The sequence below is a fragment of the Penaeus monodon genome, chromosome 25 (genome assembly GCF_015228065.2).
Source record: "Penaeus monodon isolate SGIC_2016 chromosome 25, NSTDA_Pmon_1, whole genome shotgun sequence".
In the NCBI taxonomy this organism is placed as follows: Eukaryota; Metazoa; Arthropoda; class Malacostraca; order Decapoda; family Penaeidae; genus Penaeus; species Penaeus monodon.
The window spans coordinates 40,555,391-40,555,877 of NC_051410.1; positions in this window are offsets into that span (position 1 = coordinate 40,555,391).

Consider the following 487-nt stretch of genomic DNA (forward strand, 5'->3'; position numbering starts at 1 on the left):
TGTAACAACAGTAAGTACTTTTATATGTGTTGGTGGGGGGAGGGAGCATATCTACATCTTAATCATACACGAATGAACACAAAGCTCGATGATATAAGTAAATGGTGATAGTATCCCTCAGAGCTATATATATAAAAAGGGATTTCTATTTTCTACTCTGCGAGGTCGTATGGTATTCGGAAAATATTCGTACGAGAATTATTGAACACTAATAACAACCTCGTTTTAGCCTGTGGAAAGTAAAGTCATCTTGAGTTTAATCTGGTTTCAATTTTCCCAAACTTAGAAATGCACACGAAAAAGGGAAAAAAAGGAAGGGAGAGACAGATAAAATCAATGATGAAACGACAATCATAATAAAAAAAATATTGTGATAATGTATGTGATAATAACAAAAAGTGATAGCAATTATGATTTTGAGTATGATAACAAAACTGACAGCAATGGTGTATTCATACTGACATTGGATATAAAAATGACAGTTGTT